General features: G+C 42.7%; 1 protein-coding gene across 1 annotated transcript in view; it reads left to right on the top strand.

The window, feature by feature from the left end:
- LOC111978763 (tetratricopeptide repeat protein 27-like) overlaps positions 1–11,286 on the top strand; it is a 43,559-nt gene extending 32,273 nt beyond the window's left edge. The window contains exon 5 of the mRNA XM_070448488.1: positions 11,123–11,286. The gene's annotated coding sequence lies outside the window, so the exon portion shown is untranslated. The remainder of the gene's footprint in view (positions 1–11,122) is intronic.
- Positions 11,287–23,030: the final 11,744 nt, after the last annotated feature.

Below are 23,030 nucleotides of genomic sequence, written 5' to 3' on the forward strand. Positions count from 1 at the left end.
CTACTGTTTGACTGAATCAAAATATAACTTTTTGAGTGAAGTGACGAGCTAGAATTTGCAGCTCGCACCAGTGCGACCAATTAAAAAGTAAACTTGCACAACCAACTCAAATTGTCACACTCTGGAGCCCTGTCTGTGTATTTCTTTGCCTAACAACCTGTACTAGCATGACAACATGCTTCTGACGCTGGCACCTTGGCATTTCTCACCGGCCGTGTCTGACTACTAAGGAGCCTGACCCCCGCACTGTATGACTAATACCGAGGGGGCATGGGAGGGAGTGGGTGAAGGAAGGAGGGAGTGAGGTAATTGGGAAAGCGGAGGAGGGAAACGTTAGCAGCGTTGGAGTCTCTCTCCACCACCTGGAGGATGAAGTCAGTCAGCCTGCCAGTAGAACTCCCGTCTGCCTCAGACCCTAGGAGAGATGTAAGCAGGATGGATCAGCCCTGCCCTACCTTGGCCTGCTACAGGGGCTCTGTGTGGGCTGAGGTACCTGGGCATATGCTGGTGGGAGTGGGGGATCTAAATATTTGTACTGGTGCCAGGCAGCCTGTCATCTCAATGGCTATAGTGAGCACTACAGTGAAATACCTAATTTCCTCAACAATGGGAGGCATCCCTTGAGAGCCCATGGTAGGGGGATGAATGAGAGATTTAATAGAGGTAGAATGGTACCGCAGTGTTAGTTGGCACACTGCAGCAACGCCCCACCTCTCCCGCATGGAGCTAATACCCTGATTCACGCTGAAGAAGATGGCAGACATTTTACATGTTCCTAACAATTCTGTTTTTTGTTAGTATTTTCGCGTGGTTTAGCTTATCTTTTACTTATTTTGTACATAATGTTGCTGCTACTGTCTCTTATGACCGAAAATAACTTCTGGACATCAGAACAGCGATCTACTCACCACGAACTGGCAGAAGTTTATTTTTATTTTTTTTCCCTTTAACGAGTTCCTATGAGCCAGACGTGAAGGACATACTGCTTTCCCGGGAACAGGCCCAAATTTGCGTGTAGAGACGACGGAGAAAAAGAGGACGGAGGTCTGGCTGCCTTCTGAATTCGTAGGCGATCAAATAAATCTCCCCTGCCTTCCGTTCTACTAGCTAACGTGCAATTGTTGGAAAATAAAATTGACGACCTACGAGGAAGATTAATCTACCAACGGGACATTAAAAACTGTAATCTTATACTTCACTGAGTCGTGGCTGAACAACAACATTATCAACATACAGCGTATAACCAGGCAGCTGTATCGGCATTATAGAACAGCGGTGTCTGGTAAGACAAGGGGGGGGTGGACTATACATATTTGTAAACAACAGCTGGTGCACGATATCTAAGGAATTCTCGATTTTACTCGCCTGAGGTAGTGTGGTCTACAGCTTATCATGAGATGCTCTATCTACCTAGAGTTTTTCATCTGTATTTTTCAGTAGCTGTCTACATGCCACCACAGACCGATGCTGGCATTAAGACCTCACTCAATGAGCTGTATTCCACCATAAGCAAACAGGAAAACGCTCATCCAGGCGGCGCATTAATGCAGGGAAACTTTAATCGGTTTTACCATATTTCTATCAGCATGTTAAATGTGCAACCAGAGTAAAATAAAACTCTAGTCCACGTTAACTCCACACACAGAAATGCGTACTAAGCTCTCCCATTTGTCAAATCTGACCATAATTCTATCCTCCTGACTCCTGCTTACAAGCTGGTCAGATAAATCAGATACTAAGCTACAGGACTGTTTTGCTAGCACAGACTGGAATATGTTCTAGGAATCTTCCGATGGCATTGAGGAGTACACCACATCAGTCATTGGCTTCATCAATAAGTGCTCGTCGGATGTGAAAGGGCTTGCAAACAATTACAGACTACAAAGGGAAGCACAGCCAAGAGCTGCCCAGTGACACGAGCCTACCAGACGAGCTGAACTACTTCTATGCTCGCTTCAAGGCAAGTAACACTGAAACATGCATGAGAGCACCAGCTGTTCCGGACGACGGTGTGATCACGCTCTCCACAGCCAATGTGAGTAAGACCTTTTAATCAGGTCAACATTCACAAGGCCGTAGGGCCAGATGGATTACCAGGACGTGTACTGCGAGCATGCGCTGACCAACTGGCAAGTGTCTTCACTGACATTTTCAACCTCCCTGTCCGAGTTTGTAATACCACCATGTTTTCAGCAGACCACCATAGCTTGTCCACATCACCAACAAACTAACATGGTCCAAGCACACCAAGACAGTCGTGAAGAGGGCACGACAAAACCTATTCCCCCTCAGGAGACTGYAAAGATTTGGCATGGGTCCCCAGATCCTAAAAAATGTATACAGCTGCACCATCGAGAGCATCCTGACTGATTGCATCACTACCTGGTTTGGCAACAGCTTGGCCTCCAACCGCAACGCACTACAGAGGGTAGTGTGTATGGCCTAGTACATCACTGGCGCCAAGCTTCCTGCCATCCAGGACCTCTATACCAGGCGGTGTCAGAGGAAGGCCCTAGAAATTGTCGGACTCCAGCTACCCTAGTCATGGACTGTTTTCTCTGATTCCGCACTGCAAGCAGTACCAGAGCGCAAAGTCTAGGTCCAAGAGGCTTCTAAACATCTTCTACCCTCCCAAGCCATAAGACTCATGAACATCTAATCAAATAGCTACACAGACTATTTGCATTGCCCCCCTCTTTTACACCTCTGCTACTCTGTTATCATCTATGCATAGTCACTTTTAATAACTCTACCTACATGTACATATTGCCTCGACCTACTGGTGCTATTTCTTATTCGTAACTGCATTGTTGGTTTGGGGCTTGTAAGTAAACATTTCACTACACCTGTTGTATTTGACGCATGTGACTAATAAATGTGTGATACATGTGATTTGATGATCATTAGTGGGCTGGCTAGAGTTGCTCTTAGTGTAGGTTGATGAGTAGATGCACTGGTACTGAATACAGCATTGGCTCCTCCTGTAATGAATAGCAGGGCAATGGACTACTCGGACATTGTTTAATCCTGTCGGTTTGGCTGTTAATAAAGTATGTTTTCCATGTCAGCGTTTTGTCTATATATGCTCAATGGTCTGGCAGAAACAATGACGGAAAACAGCAGAACGCTGGGGTTGTTTGAAAATCCCAAGCAGCCGTGCTGACACCTCCAGTGCCCGGCCAGATCTATGCATCATACAGCTAGGGTAGAAACCTGCTCCAGTTTGAGAGGTCGCCAGGCGTCGTGGCCAACCTGTCACTGCTGCTTGGCCACTGCACCCAGGAGAGAGCTGCTGATTCCAGCCCTGCTGCCAAACACATTGCTTTAATGTTGGGGAATTTTTCCCGGAAGCAGCTCTGCTGAGGTTCACACATAGAAGGGGATGTTAGGTTCTGAACGCAATCTCTCTCAATGTTTGCTCCCCTCTCTCTTAAGTGTTACTTATTTTTGTCATTAATTGAATTTTGTACTGCCATATTGTGAATTGAAGTAAATGATTGTTCGCTGAGACATTCTCTAATAGTCATACCGCATCTTTGAAAAATCCATGCCCTCTGCGTTCTCCAAAGTGATGGTTGATTTGAGCATGACTAAAACACCTGACACCTAATACAGGTGACACAAACACAGGTATGTGCAGTTGTTCTCCTGCGGTTTGCACCTTTCACTGTTGACAGATTGTCTGCCAAAAGCCCCCAGTGTGGTGGTGCTGTGAAGAAATGACATGGCTTGGTTGTTGTGCTGTTCCCTGTTGGCCTCTGTGGTGGTTCTATTGGCTGCGCTGTACTTTGCTTTCGTTCCCACTGCAGTGGTGGGCAACAAATCACGGAAGAAAGACATGACATAGTACCTATTGTTTATGTTTATACCACAGAATTGTTGAATACTTGTTTCTGATTGGCATTAAATCCAGATTACAGGGCAGTTGGAAAAGAGATTGTGACACCTTGCAATCATGACGCGATATGCGCCTACACCATCAGACCATACTACTTGCTACAAAGTTACAGAAAGCTAAAATGACAATCACACAAACCAAAATGTTATACATTGTTACCGCAGGTCCAATTAAGAAAAACTAGCTTGCATTTATTTGTTTTTGCAGACACATTTTTGGGGAGCATTTGATGACTTGACATGGTGAGTGATGAACATGCATTTCTCCTTTCCCTACTGTTGCAGTCATTACACAAGTGGCGGTATGTTGTCAAATCCTCCCACATGTTTTCTAGTTTGACCAGTTGTTTTTAGCAACAGATATTTTTAAATTCGTTTGTCATTTTTGCAGGCTCCTTAGCAATAAATTATTTAGCTGGCCTCTAGCCTGGTGTTTGATATACAATGCGATCTCCTTGTAATGAGTAGTGTCGCGTGTCCTGACGAAGGTAAACTTTTCTAGCTATGCCAGGCAAAATCAGGTATCCGCTCATTATGGATTTATCCAAATTTAATGTCAGTAGAAAACCGCAGCGCCTTTGCTGTTATTCTGGCTGCAGAGGGTTGTGACTGTTAGCTGTAGCTATTTGGCTAACAAGCAAGGGAACATATAGAACAAACAACTGGATTGTTTTATTTTGTTGCAAAAAATATATATATATACATACTCACTACCGGTCAAAAGTTTTTTAGAACACCTACTCATTCAAGGGTTTTTCTTTATTTTTACTATTTTCTACATTGTAGAATAATAGTGACGACATCAAAACTATAAAATAACACATGGAATAATTTAGTAACCAATTTCCTTTTAAAGAAATCTAAATATATTTGAGATTCTTCAAATAGCCACCCTTTGCCTTGACAGCTTTGCACACTCTTGGCATTCTCTTAACCAGCTTCACCTGGAATGCTTTTCCAACAGTCTTGGAGGAGTTCCCATATATGCAGAGCACTTGTTGGCTGTTTTCCTTCGCTCTGCAGTCCGACTCACCCCAAACCATCTCAATTGGTTTGAGGTCGAGGGATTGTGGAGGCCAGGTCATCTGAAACTGCACTCCATCGCTCTCCTTCTTGGTAAAATATCTCTTGCACAGCTTGGAGGTATGTTGGGTCATTGTCCTGTTGAAAAACAAATGATAGTCCCACTAAGCGCAAACCAGATGGGATGACGTATCGCTGCAGAATGCTGTGGTAGCCATGCTGGTTAAGTGTGCCTTGAATTAAAAAAAAATCACAGACAGCGTCACCAGCAAAGCACCCCCACGCCATAATACCACCACCTCCATGCTTTACGGTGGGAAATACACATGCGGAGATCATCTGTTCACCCACACCGCGTCTCACAAAGACATGGTGGTTGGAACCAAATATCTACAATTTGGACTCCAGATCAAAGGACCGATTTCCACCAGTCTAATGTCCATTGCTCGTGTTTCTTGGCCAAAGCAAGTCTTCTTCTTATTGGTGTCCTTTGGTAGTGGTTTCTTTAAAGCATTTCGACCATGAAGGCCTGATTCACACAGTGTCCTCTGAACAGTTGATGCTGATGTGTCTGTTACTTGAACTCTGTGAAGCATTTATTTGGGCTGCAATTTCTGAGGCTGGTAACTAATGAACTTCTCCTCTGCAGCAGAGGTAACTCTGCTCTTCCATTCCTGTGGTGGTCCTCGTCAGAGCCAGTTTCATCAAAGAGCTTGATGGTTTTTGTGACTGCACTTGAAGAAACTTTCAAAGTTCATGAAGATTTCCGGATTGACTGACTATGTCTAAAATAAAGTAATGATGGACTGTCGTATCTCTTTGCTTATTGGAGCTGTTCTTGCCATAATATGGACTTAATATTTGACCAAATAGGGCTATCTTCCGTATACCACCCCTACCTTATCACATAACTGATTGGCTCAAACGCATTAAGGTAAGAATATCCACAAATTAACTTTTAACAAGGCACACCTGTTAATTGAAATGCATTCCAGGTGACTACCTCATGAAGATGATTGAGAGAATGTGAAGAGTGCAAAGCTTTCAAGGCAAAGGGTGGCTATTTTGAAGAATCTCAAATATAAAATATATTTTGATTTCCTTAACACTTTTTTTGGTTACTAAATGATTCCATATGTAAATGCATAGTTTTTTGATGTCTTCACTATAATTCTACAATGTAGAAAATAGTAAAAATAAAGAAAAGCCCTTGAATCAGTAGGTGTGTCCAAACTTATGACTGGTACTGTTTATGCAGTGCATTTGGAAAGTGTTCAGACCCCTTGACTTTTTCCCACATTTTTTTTGTTACGTTACAATGTAATAAAACATGTACATAAGTATTCAGACCCTTTAATGCCCTTCACCGTAGGGATGGTGCCAAGTTTCCTCCAGGTGTGACGCTTGGCATTCAGGCCAAAGAGTTCAATCTTGGTTTCATCAGACCAGAGATTCTTGTTTCTCATGGTCTGACAGACCTTTAGGTGCCTTTTGGCAAAATCCAAGCAGGCTGTTGTGCCTTTTACTGAGGACTGGCTTCCGTCTGGCCACTTTACCATAAAGTTCCGATTTGGTGGAGTGCTGCAGAGATGGTTGTCCTTCTGGTAGGTTCTCCCATCACCACAGAGGAACTTTGGAGCTCTGTCATATTGACCATCGGGTTCTTGGTTACCTCCCTGACCAAGGCCCTTCTCCCCTGATTTCTCAATTTGGCCGGGCAGCCAGCTCTAGGACGAGTCTTGGTGGTTCCAAACTTCTTCCATTTAAGAATGGAGGCTACAGTGTTCTTGGGGACCGTCAATGCTGCAGACATTTTTTGGTACTCTTCCCCAGATCTGTGTCTCAGAGGTCTAGGGACAATTCCTTCGACCCCATGCCTTCGTTTTTGCTCTGACATGCACTGTCAACTGTGGGACCTTATGTAGACAGGTGTGTGCCTTTCCAAATCATGTCCAATCAATTGAATTTACCACAGACGGACTCCAATCAAGTTGTAGAAACATCTGAAGGATGAACAATGAAACAGTATGTACCTGAGCTCAATTTTGAGTCTCCTTCAAATGTATTTATAAAGCCCTTTTTACCTCCGATGTCACAAAGTGCTATACAGAAACCCAGCCTAAAACACCAAACACCAGGCAATGCAGATGTAGAAGCACGGTGGCTAGGAAAAACTCCCTAGAAAGGTGGGAACCTAGGACGAAACCTAGAGAGGAACCAGGCTCTGAGGGGTGTCCAGTCCTCTGCTGGCTGTGCCGGGTTGGGATTATAACCGTACATGGCCAAGCTGTTCAAATGTTCATAGATGACCAGCAGGGTCAAATAATAATCACAGTTGTTGTAGAGGCTGCAAGTAAGTAAATGTCAGTTGGCTTTTCATAGCCAATTATTCAGAGACAGCAGGTGTGGTAGAGAGTCGAAAACAGCATGTCCGGGACACGGTAGCACGTCCTGTGAACTGCAGGCAGAACAGTTGAAACTGAAGCAGCAACACGACCAGGTGGACTGGGGACAGCAAGGAGTCATCAGGTCAGGTAGTTCTGAGGCATGGTCCCAGGGCTCAGGTCCTCTGGGAGGAGAGGGAGAGAATTAGATGGAGCATACTTAAATTCACACAGGACACCAGATAAGACAGGAGAAATACTCCAGATACAGTTGAAGTCGGAAGTTTACATACACCTTAGCCAAATACATTTAAACTCAGTTTTTCACAATTCCTGACATTTAATCTTAGTAATAATTCCCTGTCTTAGGTCAGTTAGGATCACCACTTTATTTTAAGAATGTGAAATGTCAGAATAATAGTAGATAGTAGAGAGAATTATTTATTTCACCTTTTTATTTCTTTCATCACATTCCCAGTGGGTCAGTATTTTACATACACTCAATTCGTATTTGGTAGCATTGCCTTTAAATTGTTTAACTTGTTTCAAACGTTTCGGGTAGCCTTCCACAAGCTTCCCACAACAAGTTGGGTGAATTTTGGCCCATTCCTCCTGACAGAGCTGGTGTAACTGAGTCAGGTTTGTAGGCCTCCTTGCTCGCACATGCTTTTTCAGTTCTGCCGACACATTTTCAATGGGATTGAGGTCAGGGCTTTGTGATGGCCACTCCCAATACCTTGACTTTGTTGTCCTTAAGCCATTTCCTGACTGATGTCTTGAGATGTTGCTTCAATATATCCACATAGTTTTCCTTCCTCGTGATGCCATCTATTGTGAAGTGCACCAGTCCTTCCTGCAGCAAAGCACCCCCCACAACATGATGCTGCCAACCCCGTGCTTCACGGTTGGGATGGTGTTCTTCGGCTTGCAAGCCTCCCCCTTTTTCCTCCAAACATAATGATGGTCATTATGTCCAAACAGTTCTTATTTTGTTTCATCAGACCAGAGGACATTTCTCCAAAAAGTACGATCTCAATCCCCATGTGCAGTTGCAAACCATAGTCTGGCTTTTTCATGGCGGTTTTGGAGCAATGGCTTCTTCCTTGCTGAGCGGCCTTTCAGGTTATGTCGATATAGGACTCGTTTTATTGTGGATATAGATACTTTTGTACCTGTTTCCTCCAGCATCTTCACAAGGTCCTTTGCTCTTGTTCTGGGATTGATTTGCACTTCTCGCACCACAGTACGTTCATCTCTAGGAGACAGAATGCGTCTCCTTCCTGAGCTGTATGACGGCTGTGTACTATTGTTTGTACAGATGAACGTGGTACCTTCAGGCGTTTGGAAATTGCGCCCAAGGATGAACCAGACTCGTGGGGGTCTACAATTTGCCTGATTTCTTTTGATTTTCTCATGATGTCAAGCAAAGGGTCACTGAGTTTGAAGGTAGGCCTTGAAATATATCCACAGGTACACCTCTAATTGACTCAAATTATGTCAATTAGCCTATCAGAACTTCCAAAGCCATGACATCATTTTCTGGAATTCTCCAAGCTGTATAAAGGCACAGTCAACTTAGTGAATGTAAACTTCTGACCCACTGGAATTGTGATACAGTGAGTTATAAGTGAAATAATCTGTCTGTGAACAATTGTTGGAAAAATTACTTGTGTCATGCACAGAGTAGATGTCCCAACCGACTTGCCAAAACTATAGTTTGTTAACAAGAAATTTGTGGAGTGGTTGAAAAATTAGTTTTATTGACTCCTAACCTAAGTTTATGTAAACTTCCGACTTCAGCTGTATACCTTAGCCCCCTGACACAAACTATTGCAGTATAAATACTGGAGGCTGAGACAGGATGGGTCTCAGTCTCATAGCAACGGGTCTGAAATCTTATGGTTAAGGTATTTCAGTTTTTTTGCTTTGTCATTTTGTTATATTGTGTGTAGATTGATTAGGAAACAATTGTATTCATTTTAGAATAAGGCTGTAATGTAAAAATGTGGAAAAAGTCGAAGGGGTCTGAATACTTTCCGAATGCACTCTATATGAACAAAATTGTATTTCTACCAGTAAGTGTTATTTTAGGATAATTTTTTTTGGCAACTGTGGTATGAGCTGAATAAACGCCTCCGTTCTGTACATTGCCTTGGAAGAATGAACTCCGCAAAGGGACTCTGCTTCGCCTTGTTTCTGAGAACGTCTACGTTTATCCCTTCTGTAATGAAGTTTTTGATTTTGGTTTAGCCAGTGTGCACAATTGAGTTTTCCCCTTTTCCTCATATAAGTTGAAGAAATTGTTAAAATGAGACTAAAGGGCACTTTCTTAACTCTGATCCCTCTTGAAAACCTTTTTTTCCCCTCCTTCCTTTCAGGGTGGTTTGAGCTCATTATAGTCCACTTGTTTGCCCAGCGTTCGTTTGTCCTACAGTCCTGCCACCAGGTCATTAGTAGCAGATCACAGTTTAAGATTGTTCTGCTTAATTATAGTTGACTTCTGCTGGGCTTGAAATGTTGGTTTGCTGATTTTTGTTGTGGGGGTGTGTGTGAGGGGTGCTTAACAGTGTGTGAAGGGTGACCAGATTCTGCGGGCTATGAAACAGCCAGTCCGTATTCCAGAGGAGCAGCCAGTAAAAGACCACACAATCCTTTTTACTACTCTGTTTGAGCTCCAGGTTGTGAAAGGCATGCAGATGGAAAAGGGGATTTTTACTATCCAATTTCACCCTTTCTCTTTCTCTAGCATTGCTGTTGGTTTTGAGTTGACACCGAGAGAATGGGATAAAATAAAACATGTATTTCAAGCATTGACTGTTATTGTGACCTGTTTTCATTTTCTCTTCTTCACTCTACCATAATATTTCCTGAGAATTCATAAATCAGTCAATGTTCATTCTAACAATGCCCAGATAAGACTAAATAAAAGGATTAGCTGGCAACCCGTCAAGATAAATGCTCATTTGTTCTGTGTGGGCCCATGCTAATGTAATATGGCTGCTTGCACGTCACGGTGTACTCATTTGCTGCCAGGGTTGTGATCAGTAGGCATGAAATAGGATAACTTTTTGAAGCTAAGTGAAATGGTTAGCTAGTAGTAATGGGGTGAGCAATATAGTTATGTATCGCAAAATATAATTTTTGGACATTATTATATCAATATTTGACTCCAAGTCATTTGTGTAAAATAAATAAGTAAATTGTCCCCTCCCCTTGCACATTTCACAACAGCCCAGGAAGCGAATTTCCTTGTATGAAGGTGACAAGGCGCAAAGTAAATCTCCTTGGCGCTGGCCTGGGCTGCCTCTATAAATTTTGAATGGGGGAACGCGAGAGTACACTGCACCATGAATTATACACATTAGAAGCGAGGAATAATCTCCACACCGCGCACAGCCTTCAACGACACCAAACTGGTAATCATGTCAGACGGGGAGAGGTGGAGCCAAGGACAAAGCCAAAACACCTCTCTCTTTAATGTGTCGCCGCAAGGTATCTCTCCCTCACGATGTTGCTGACCAATGGCCTCATGGGATTGGTCTGCAGGTGCACTGAGCTCTAATTGACCTCTGGATGGTCTTCAGGGGACGTCTGATCAAAATAATGCTGAATACTTTTGTTTTAGGTGTAGATGTGCCATCTTCTAGTGCTAAGTGGAATGGTATGTTTTGAGAACTTGGAATAAGTGAAAAATAATATTAAATATTTTTTTTTTTCACCGCTGAACTGATTTATGATATCAATGCAAATAGTAATACATTCAACTGAAATAGAAAAAGGACATCTTAGAATTTTAACCCCCCTCATCTTCTCTGCAGTAATGAAGTGTGAGCCTTTGTTCTCTGATGGAACCCTCCAGAACCTGTCCATCCAGTTCCAACTTGAATGTGGCTTCACCTCTCTAAACTACTATGAGAACAACCCAGCCAAGGAGCACTTCCAACGGGCCAAGGAGCTCTCCTAACTGGCCTAGAGATGAACATGATAGGTAAGTAACAATCTCAACATACAGTAACAGCCTGGGCTTTAGAAGGCCTACAGTTATGGTCATGGAAGTGCTCTGGGCAAACGGACTCGCTTCCAGCAGAACTTCCTTGCCCAGCTGATCCTGGATGTCAAGAGTACGGAGGGTACCCCAGCTCCCGAGCTAGACGTTGAGCTGACCCTCTCCCCCACCCCACTGGCCTGCCTGCCCCAGGTAAGCATTCTCTACCCCTTTCACCTTCACCCTCACTCATGGGGGGCAAATCCAGTGTGATACTAAGTGTCTCCAGCAGAGGGGGACCTCTACCCCTCGACCATAACTGATATCATGTTGTGGCGCTGAAATGGCCTTGGAAGATCAAGACAAAAAGTGACTCCATTATCTAAATGTGATTTCTGTCATTCTGAGCCCCGTCGGTGGACGCCCTAATGGGTTTACGCACCGAATGCATAAGGGTCCGGTATATTTATCAAATGGCCGGTAAATTAAAAATCTTCCCGGTCAGTGTCTGGTGCCACATTTTCCTAACGGAAACCCTGACACTACACACACGCACGCACCCCTACGTGCTCCTTCATATCCACTCCGCTTGCCACTGCAAGGCACCTCATCCCTGGCCTGCATGATCTGCGGAGACTCCTCTCACCACAGATTTCCTCGCAAGTTCTCGGTTCTAAATTAGATGAAATGTGTAGCTTCATCATCTCGTTACACATATGTGATCCAAGTAGGCATTTCTATTGCTATACAGCCTAGGCTTCGTCTTTGGATCCACCCTTATTTTGAAAATTGAATTGAATTGTAGTGTGTCAACCTGTTTTTGCTTGGTCGTTATGGGGTATATTGTGTAGATTGAGGGGGGGAAATAATTTAATCCATTTTAGAATAAGGCTGTGATGTAACAATGTGGAAAAAGTGAAGGGGTTTGAATACTTTCTGAATGTATTGTACTTTAAAATGACCAAAAAACAAATGGAAACTGTAGAAATTATAATGGACCTTCATTCATGCAGTTTCTTGACTGGGTCCAGCTCTCTAATAAACACCAAAATGAAAGCTAGACAGTCGGAGGATAGAACATTCAAAAAATGATGGATGGAGGACTTTTGTATTTTGACGGCGAGGAAATATAACACATTTTCAGTGTGGCCCTCCAGACCTTGTTGAAGACAAATTTGTTTGACACCTCTGGTCTGGAGACTATTTGAGGATGGCAACTCATTCCGACAGTCGTGCCAGTTTCTCTCCACTCTTATCTTCATATTCTCAACATTTAAGAAATCAATCAACTTCAATTTATGTCATTTTGTATTCCAATTCAAAATGAACATTCTCCGTTTCTTTTCAATATCTTTTCAAATTCAATACTCAGTTATTTTGGGTAACATCTCCCAGGAACACCTCAAAAACTGCCCTCCTTCAAATACAAAATGAAAAAGAATCTCCTGGACATTCCGTACATTGACTGATTGCAATAATCTTCTGCCGCTATTGATTAACCCCTGATGCATTGTTTTTCATTTTCTTTAAATCCTCAACTATGTATTTCTGTTTTATTAATCAGGATATAGTTGATTTATTTTGTATAAATATTTGAAAGTGGAGGTGCCTTGAAAGCCCCTCAGGGTAGTTTTTTCTTCCTCTCCAGCACATGCACTTTTCGCTTGCCTTTTTAACTCATTACATGGTTTTGTATTTTTCTTGTGTGCAAATATATTGAATTCTCTTTTCTCATATCAAAACTGGTTAAACCATTTTTTTTTAATTACCTTGTAGGCACCTGCAACTTACAACAAATAGGGTAAATGACACTTGCCTAAAATCACTTGCCTCCAATCAAATACATTAGAATTTTGAATAATTTTGCCCAGGCATTTTCTGACTATGAAATTAAAAATCTTAATTTCATTATTATTTTTTGGTTCTGTGCTGTTGTAAATCGCACAGTGTTTTTTCAATTTCAACTTATTTTAGAAGGGATTGAATCGTGCATGGGGGCCAATATACTTGACCGCATCTGTACCAGTAATTGACTTCTCGCTGTTGGTTGGTATGTAGACTTCACAGTGTTAGCCCCCTGGTCTGTCCCTACATTCAATTATCTAAGATCTAATAGATGTGACAAAATGCTTCATATGCTCTATAGCAGTGTTGTGGCGAGTGTAGTGACCTATGCCATTGTGTGCTGGAAATTGAGGGGAATAGGCGTTGTCTTACCCTCTTTACGACTGTCTTGGTGTGTTTGGACCATGATAGTTTGTTGGTGATGTGGACACCAAGGAACTTGACGCTCTCAACCTGCTCCACTACAGCCCTGTTGATGAGAATGGGGGCGTGCTCAGTCCTCCTTTCACTATAGTCCACAATCATCTAATTTGTCTTGATCAAGTTGAGGGAGAGGTTGTTGTCCTGGCACCACACGGCCAGGTCTCTGACCTCCTCCCTATAGGCTGTCTCATCGTTGTCTGTGATCAGGCCTACCACTGTTGTGTCATCAGCAAACTTAATGATGGTGTTGGAGTTGTGCCTGGACATGCAGTCATGAGTGAACAGGGAGTACAGGAGGGGACTGAGCACGCACCCCTGAAGGGCCCCCGTGTTGAGGATCAGCGTGGCGGATGTGTTGTTACCTACCCTTACCACCTGGGGGCGGCCCATCAGGAAGTCCAGGATCCAGTTGCAGAGGGAGGTGTTTAGTCCCAGGGTCCTTAGCTTAATGATGAGCTTTGAGGACACTATGGTGTTGAACGCTGAGCTGTAGTCAATGAATAGCATTCTCACATAGGTGTTCCTTTTGTCCAGGTGGGAAAGGGCAGTGTGGAGTGCAATAGAGATTGGATCTGTTTGGGCGGTATGCAAATTGGAGTGGGTCTAGGGTTTCTGGGATAATGGCGTTGATGTGATCCATTACCAGCCTTTTCAAAGCACTTCATGGCTACAGACGTGAGTGCTACGGGTTGGTAGTCATTTAGGCTGGTTACCTTAGTGTTCTTAGGCACAGGAACTATGGTGGTCTGCTTGAAACATGTTGTTATTACAGACTCCGTCAGGGACAGGTTTAAAATGTCAGCGAAGACGCTTGCCAGTTGGTCAGCGCATGCTCGGAATACACATCCTGGTAATCCGTCTGGCCCTGTGGCCAAGTGAATGTTGACCCATTTAAAGGTCTTACATCGGCTGTGGAGAGCATGATCACACAGTCTTCTAGAACAGCTGATGCTCTCATGCATGTTTCAGTTTTACTTGCCTTGAAGCGAGCATAGAAGTAATTTAGCTTTTCTGGTAGGCTCGTGTCACTGGGCACCTCGCGGCTTTGCTTCCCTTTGTAGTCTGTAATAATGTCCAGGTGGGAAACAAGCCCTGCCACATCCGACGAGTTTCGGAGCCGGTGTAGTACGATTCAATCTTAGTCCTGTAATGACACTTTGCCTGTTTGCTGGTTCGTCGGAGGGCATAGTGGGATTTCTTATAAGCGTCTGGGTTAGAGTTCCGCTCCTTGAAAGCAGCAGCTCTACCCTTTATCTCAGTGCGGATGTTGCCTGTAATCCATGGCTTCTGCTTGGGGTATGTACATACAGTCACTGGGGGGGATGTCATCGACGCACTTATTGATGAAGTCAGTGACTGATGTGGTGTACTCCTATACCATCGGAAGAATCCCGGAACATATTCCAGCCTGTGCTAGCAAAACAGTCCTCTATCTTAGCATCTGATTCATCTGACCACTTTTTTTATTGACCGAGTCACTGGTGCTTCCTGCTTTAGTTTTTGATTGTAAGCAGGAATCAGAAGGATAGAATTATGGTCAGATTTGCCAAATGGAGGGCGAGGGAGAGCTCTGTACACATCTTTGTGTGTGGATTAAAGGTGGTCTGTAGTTTTTTCCGCTCTGGTTGCACATTTAACATGCTGGTAGAAATGATGATAAAGGATATTAAGTTTCCCTGCATTGAAGTCCCCGGCCACTAGGAGCGCCGCCTCTGGATGAGCATTTTTCTGTTTGCTAATGGCCGTATACAGCTCATTGAGTGCGGTTCTCGTGCCAGCATTGGTTTGTGGTGATAAATAGACAGCTATGAAGAATATTGATGAAAACTCTCTTGGTAAATAGTGTGGTCTACAGCTTCTCATGAAATGCTCTATCTCAGGTGAGCAAAACCTCGAGACCGCCACCCCTTGTCTTACCGGAGGCAGCTGTTCTATCCTGGCAAAAAAGCATAAAACCCTCCAGCTGTATGTTATTCATGTCATCGTTCAGCCACGACTCGGTGAAACATAAGATATTACAGTTTTTAATGTCCTGTTGGTAGGATATACATCCTCGTAGTCTATTTTATTATCCAATCATTGTACGTTGGCTAATTGGACCGTTGGTAAAGGCAGATTGCCCACTCGCCGTCAGATCCGTACAAGGCACCCAGACCTACGTCCCCAATATCTCTGTCTCTTTCTCCTATGAATGATGAGGATGCGGGCCTTGTCAGGCGTCTGAAGTAAATCCTTTGCGTCTGACTCGTTAAAGAAACAATCTTCTTTCAGTACAGGGTGAGTAATCACCGAAAACACTCACAAACCTTTACAGATGCACAATTGAGAGCATCCTGTCGGGCTGTATTACCGCCTGGTACAGCAACTGCTCCGCCCACAACCGTAAGGCTCTCCAGAGGGTAGTGAGGTATGCACAACGTATCACCGGGGGCAAACTACCTGCCCTCCAGGACCCCTACAGCACCCGATGTCACAGGAAGGCCAAAAAGATCATCACGGACAACAACCGCCTGTTCATCACACCACAGTGTCCGATTTCAAATAGACTTTTCGGCGAAAGCACCACAAACGATTATGTTAGGTCAGCACCTATTCACAGAAAAACACAGCCATTTTTCCAGCCAAAGAGAGGAGTCACAAAAATCAGAAATAGAGATAGAATGAATCACTAACCTTTGATCTTCATCAGATGACACTCATAGGACTTCATGTTACACAATACATGTATGTTTTGTTCGATAAAGTTCATATTTATATCCAAAAATCGCAGTTTACATTGGCGCGTTATGTTCAATAATGTTTTGCCTCTAAAACATCCGGTGATTTTACAGAGAGCCACATCAATTTACAGAAATACTCATAATAAACATTGATAAAAGATACAAGTATTAAACATAGAACTTTAGATAAACTTCTCCTTAATGCAACCGCTGTGTCAGATTTAAAAAAAACTTTACGGAAAAAGCACACCATGCTATAATCTGAGTACAGCGCTCAGAGCCCAAATAAGCCATAAAGATATCCGCCATTTTTTGGAGTCAACAGAAGTCAGAAATAGCATTATAAATATTAACTTTGATGATCTTCATCAGAATGCACTCCCAGGAATCCCAGTTCCACAATAAATGTTTGTTTTGTTCAATATAGTCCATCATTTATGTCCAAATACCGTCATTTTGTTTGCGCGTTCAGTCCAGTAATCCACATTCATGACGCGCAGTTCAGATGAAAAGTCAAACAATTCCATTACAGTTCGTAGAAACATGTCAAACGATGTATAGAATCAATCTTTAGGATGTTAACATAAATCTTCAATAATGTTTCAACTGGAGAATTCCTTTCTCTTCAGAAATGCGATGGAAAGCAGGTCGCTCTCACGTGACCGCGCATGTTCAGCTCGTGCCAGACACCTGACTCAAAGAGCTCTCCTTCCCTCATTCTTCACAGTAGAAGCATCAAACAAGGTTTTAAAGACTATTGACATCTAGTGGAAGCCTTAGGAAGTGCAAAATGACCAACATCCCACTGTATATTGGATAGGCATACCTACAAACCTCAGATTTCCCACTTCCTGGTTGGATTTTTTCTCAGGTTTTTGCCTGCCATATGAGTTATGTTATACTCACAGACATCATTCAAACAGTTTTAGAAACTTCAGAGTGTTTTCTATCCAAATCTACTAATAATGTGCATATCTTAGCCTCTGAGCCTGAGTGGCAAGCAGTTTACTCTGGGCACCTTTTTAATCCAAGCTACTCAATACTGCCACAAGAAGTTAAAAGCATGTCTGACATGTATTGGGTGGACAATCGTGGATTGATTTAAAACCCAGTAGAAGAATCTTAAAAGTCATTCTAAAACTCACAGGCAGCCAGTGCAGAGACCTTAAAACTAGTAGTGCACGACTCAAGGATTTCTGGACCTGTCACTGACTCCTGTGAACACGCTGGAACGGATGCGCACATACACACACCACCTCATTATTGCATAGTCCAACTAGGAAGACTACATTTGCGTCCTAGATGACTCGCATGAGCATCCTTGACTGATGACACGGCTCACTCGACCCTGATAAGCCTAATCTTTGCTATGTTATAGCCCTATTCGCACGGTATTAGTAGAGGCGTTGGTTTTGTAATTATTGTCCAAGCATGTGCGTTATTCCAGAGGACGATTCACACAGGGTTAGTTTTTCCAAACTTCACACTAATTCTTAATTTTTTCAAATTTAATTGACTCTTATGACAGAAGCTTGGAGGCTTTTATTGTAGGTGTGAAGATATTTCAATGTCATGTCTGGACAATAATAGGCTACACACTGATAACTCGTGCTTGGCTGCCAAATGTATAGCTCTCCCCATAATATTTAAATTTATGAAGTGTGGTCATAATCATTATTTTAGCGATTCATTCACGGTAGACGTCCTTCCTAATAACAATGCCCCACATCCTGCTGATTTGAGCTGCTGAACCGTATTTGTACTTGACTATTTATGGATGAGTAAGTGAACTTGCCATTAACAAAAAGTTTTGCGAGGACGCTGCTTTGAGATCGATTGCCTTGGACAGGGCTCTCCAACCCTGTTCGTGGAGAGCTGCCATTCTGTAGGTTTTCACTCCAAACCTAATCTAGTGCTTCTGAATCAATAATTAGTTGGTTGATAAGCGGAGTCAGGTTAGTTACAAATGCGGTTGGAGTGAAAACTTACAAGAAGGTAGCTCTCAAGGAACAGGGTTGGAGAGCCCTGACCTGGGACATCAACAGCCAGCCAGGGTTTCATTAAATAAGCTATAGGCAATACTTTTTATTGTACATTTTAGGCATAAGTAAACTGATGCTTGGCGCTGTTCAACTTCAATTCACTGGCAGTACGAAGAATAGCTTAGCCATACTCAGTGATATACAGTGCATTCGGAAAATATTCAGACCCCTTGACTTTCCACACTTTGTTACTTTACAGCCTTATTCTAAAATGTATGAAATAATGTGTTTTCCTCTTCAATCTACACACAATAACCCATAATGACGCGAAAGCGAAAACGTATATATTTTTTAATGACTATTCAGATCCTTTGCTATGAGACTCAAAATTGAGCTCTGGTGCATCCTGTTTCCATTGATCATCCTTGATGTTTCTACAACTTCATTGGAATCCACCTGTGGTATATTCAATTGATTGGACATGATTTGGAAAGGCGCACACCTGTTTATATAAGATCCCACAGTTGACAGTGCATGTCAGAGCAAAAACCAAGCCATGAGGTCAAAGGAATTGTCCGTAGAGCTCCGAGACACAGGATTGTGTCGAGGCATGGATCTGGGGAAGTGTACCAAAAAAAATGTCTGCAGCATTAAAGAACACAGTGGCCTCCATCATTCTTCAAGAGGTTTTGAACTATCAAGACTTCCTAGAGCTGGCCGCCCGGCCAAACTGCGCAATCAGGGGAGAAGGGCCTTGGTCAGGGAGGTGACCAGGAACTGGATGGTCAATCTGATAGAGCTCGAGAGTGTGTGTAGACGGGAGAACCTTCCAGAAGGACAACCATCTCTGCAGCACTTTTTACTGACTTCCGTCTGGCCACTCCTCAGTAAAAAGCACATGACGGCCCGCTTTGTAGTTTGCCGAAAAGGACCTAAAGGACTCTGACCATGATAAACAAGATTCTCTGGTCTGATGAAACCAAGATTTGAACTCTTTGGCCGAATACCAATTGCCATCCCTACTATGAAGCATGGTGGTGGAAGCATCATGCTGTGGGGATGTTTTTCAGCAGCAGGGACTGGGAGACTAGTCAGGATCCAGGGAAAGATGAATGGAGCAAAGTACAGAGAGATCCTTGATGAAAACATGCTCCAGAGAGCTCAGGACATCAGACTGGGGCGAAGGATCACCTTACAACAGGACAACAACCCTAAGCACACAGCCAAGATATCATAGGAGTGCCTTCGGGACAAGTCTCTGAATGTCCTTGAGTGGCCCAGCCAGAGCTTGGACTTGAACCCGATCTAACATCTCTTGAGAGACCTGAAAATAGTTGTGCAGCGACGCTCCCCATGCAACCTGACAGAGCTTGAGAGGATCTGCAGAGAAGAATGGAGGGAAACTCCTCAAATATAGGTGTGCCAAGCTTGTAGCGTCATACCCAAATAAGACTTGAGGCTGTAATCACTGCCAAAGGTGCTTCAACAAAGTACTGAGTAAAGGGTCTGAATACTCATGCAAATGTGATATATATATATATTTTTTAATAACATAAATAAAAAATAAAAAATATATTTGTAATAAATGTGTAGAATGTTATGTCTTTGCTTTGTCATTATGGGGTATTGTGTGTAGATTGAAGGGGGGGGGGCAATTTTAGAATAAGGCTGTAACATAACAAAATGTGGACAAAGTCAAGTGATCTGAATACTCTGTGAATGCACTGTGTGTATATATATATATAAATAAACTGAACAGTACCGGACCCACAATCAAACCTTGTGGAACACCACGTGTTATGTATTTTCTCTGAGTTATGTTCACCAAGGGTGACACATTCTCGACCGGTTAAATAGGTCCTAAACCAATTTAGAAATTGATCAGAGAGGCCAACTCACCTCTCCAGTCTGTCCAGTAAGACATCATGGCCAACAGTGTCGAATGCAGCACTTACAGTTGAAGTCGGAAGTTTACATACACCTTAGCCAAATACATTTAAACTCAGTTTTTCACAATTCCTGACATTTAATCCTTTTAAAAATTCCCTGTCTTAAGTCAGTTAGGATCACCACTTTATTTTAATGAATCTGATATGTCAGAATAATAATAGAGAGAATGATTTATTTCAGCATTTATTTATTTCATCACATTCCCAGTGGGTCAGAAGTTTACATACACTCAATTCGTATATGGTAGCATTGCCTTTAAATTGTTTAACTTGGGTCAAACGTTTCGGGTAGGCTTCCACAAGCTTCACACAGTAAGTTGGGTGAATTTTGGCCCATTCCTCCTGACAGAGCTGGTGTAACTGAATCAGGTGTGTAGGCCTCCTTGCTCGCACACGCTTTTTCAGTTCTGCCCACAAATTCTCTATAGGTTTGAGGTCAGGGCTTTGTGATGGCCACTCCAATACCTTGACTTTGTTGTCCTTAAGCCATTTTGCCACAACTTTGGAAGTATGCTTGGGGTTATTGTCCATTTGGAAGACCCATTTGCAACCAAGCTTTAACTTCCTGACTGATGTCTTGAGATGTTGCTTCAATATATCCACATAATTTTCTTACCTCATGATGCCATCTATTTTGTGATGTGCACCAGTCCCTCCTGCAGCAAAGCACCCCCACAACATGATGCTGCCAACCCCATGCTTCACGGTTGGGATGGTGTTATTCGGCTTGCAAGCCTCCCCCTTTTTCCTCCAAACATAACGATGGTCATTTTGTTTCATCAGACCAGAGGACATTTCTCCAAAAAGTACGATCTCAATCCCCATGTGCAGTTGCAAACCGTAGTCTGGCTTTTTTATGGCGGTTTTGGAGCAGTGGCTTCTTCCTTGCTGAGCGACCTTTCAGGTTACGTCGATATAGGACTTGTTTTACTGTGGAAATAGATACTTTTGTACCTGTTTCCTCCAGCATCTTCACAAGGTCCTTTGCTGTTGTTCTGGGATTGATTTGCACTTTTCGCACAAATGTACGTTAATCTCTAGGAGACAGAACGCATCTCCTTCCTGAGCTGTATGACGGCTCCGTGGTCCCATGGTGTTTATACTTGCGTACTATTGATTGTGCAGATGAACGTGGTACCTTAAGGCATTTGGAAATTGCTCCCAAGAATGATCCAGACTGATGATCCAGAGGTCTTGGCTGATTCCTTTTGATTTTCCCATGATGTCAAGCAAAGAGGCACTGAGTTTGAAGGTAGGCCTTGAAATACATCCCCAGGTACACCTTCAATTGACTCAAATTATGTCTATTAGCCTATCAGAAGCTTCTAAAGCCATGAGATTTTCTGGAATTTTCCAAGCTGTTTAAAGGCACAGTTAACTTTGTGAATGTAAACTTCTGACCCATTGGAATTGTGATACAGTGAGTTATAAGTGAAATATTCTGTGTGTAAACAATTGTTGGAAAAATTACTTGCATCATGCACAAAGTAGATGTCCTAAACTACTTGCCAAAACTAGTTTGTTAAGATGAAATTTGTGGAGTGGTTGAAAAACAAGTTTCAATGACTCCAACCTAAGTGTATGTAAACTTCAGACTTCAACTGTAGGTTAGAGAGCTGTTTGGCACCTGTGTTGGCTCTAAGATAATTTACCATTTTGACAAAGGCTGTCTCTGTGCTGTGGTGGGCCAGATTGATTTAACAATAGCTTGCACTTCTTCAGATATGCAAATAAAAATTGTTTTGTAGAAGGTGGAGGGGATAGGATCGAGAAGTTGTGATATCACTTTCCTGAGCATGTCTGTATCAACCAGAGAAAATAAATCCATAGTGCTTTTGCGTGGTGGAATAGAGCACATATCATCAAACTTCTCATCAGGTCTTGCTTGACTAATACCCAGCCAAAATTGTTTTATCTCTGAAATATACCTCAACTCTCATCATATTTAGATGTGGAGGAAAGTTCTCATAGGTTTGCGGGGGTAGGATTTATCAGGCCATCCATCAATGGTCGGGAAGAGCACTCTCAAATTATTCCGATTATTAGTGATCAAGTTAGAAAAATGAGCCTGTCTGGCATTTCTAATTGCCTTGTTATATATTTCAAGTTGCTCTCAGAATATCATAATGGATCTGCAACTTTGACTCTCTCCACTTCCGCTTGCCTTTCTGCAATTTGTCTTTAATTTTTTTGTTTTCTCACCTATCCAAGGGGCTTTCTGTTTGGATGTGGCTTTTTTCAACTTTACTGGAGCTATGGCATCAATGGTTGCCTTTTAATTTGATATTAAAGTGATCAATTAAATCATCACGAGGAAGGCAGAATAGGTGATGGAGTATTGTTCATACACTCAATAAAATCTGTAACAACTTCAGAGGTAAGATGGCGTTTCTTAATAATGTGTTCAGTATTATCCTGTGCTAAGCTCATCAAGGTAGTAAAAAATACACCGTGATCAGATAAAGCAACATCAAGAATAGAGGATATGTCAATAGAAAGCCCCTTGGTTATAACCAGGTCCAGCGTATGGCCGTGGTTGTGGATGGGCCCAGTAACATGTTGGATAAAGTCCATAGAGCGCAAAAGATTCATAAAATCAATGGCCTTGGAGTCGGTCTCTTTGTCAACATGAATATTAAAGTCACCCAACACAATGATTTTATCATTGTTCTCAAGGACAATAGTTCAGAGAAATCATTAAAGAAAGTGGGGCAGTGCTTTGGTGGCCTTTTTACAGTATAGCATGATGCTCAAAAGACCCAAATGAAATGTTATTCTACAATGTAGAAAAATAGTAAAAAAATAAAGAAAAACCCTTGAAT

Source organism: Salvelinus sp. IW2-2015, linkage group LG18 (assembly GCF_002910315.2).
Source record: "Salvelinus sp. IW2-2015 linkage group LG18, ASM291031v2, whole genome shotgun sequence".
Taxonomy (NCBI): domain Eukaryota; kingdom Metazoa; phylum Chordata; class Actinopteri; order Salmoniformes; family Salmonidae; genus Salvelinus; species Salvelinus sp. IW2-2015.